The following is a 406-nucleotide window of genomic DNA, read 5'->3' as shown; positions in this document are numbered from 1 at the left end:
TATACACTGTAAATATATATGAATAAGAAATGATAAGAAATGTATATAAGGCGAAAACGATGGAATGACTATATATGATATATGATATATATTCCAATTCATGAATAAAAAAGCGAAACATTTACCAACATTCCATCTTTACATACATGCGTTCACTTCTCCCTATGAACTCCTCTTTTTGAATTTGATATTTGGTAGAAAATAGAAAAATTATTTGTATTTTGTTACTGATATAGTTTCAAGTATAAGTATGTTATATTTTAAAATATATTAGACTTAAATGAATTTTGTTAATAAACGTTTACTTGTTGATTTTTTTCTCCATGTAAGTGATATATAGATACCACTTACGTTATATCTTATCTCTTATTCATTCAAGATAACCATTTTAGTGTTTACAAGCACT

Source organism: Penaeus monodon, chromosome 22, assembly GCF_015228065.2.
Source record: "Penaeus monodon isolate SGIC_2016 chromosome 22, NSTDA_Pmon_1, whole genome shotgun sequence".
Lineage (NCBI taxonomy): Eukaryota > Metazoa > Arthropoda > Malacostraca > Decapoda > Penaeidae > Penaeus > Penaeus monodon.
This window is presented reverse-complemented; position numbering follows the sequence as displayed.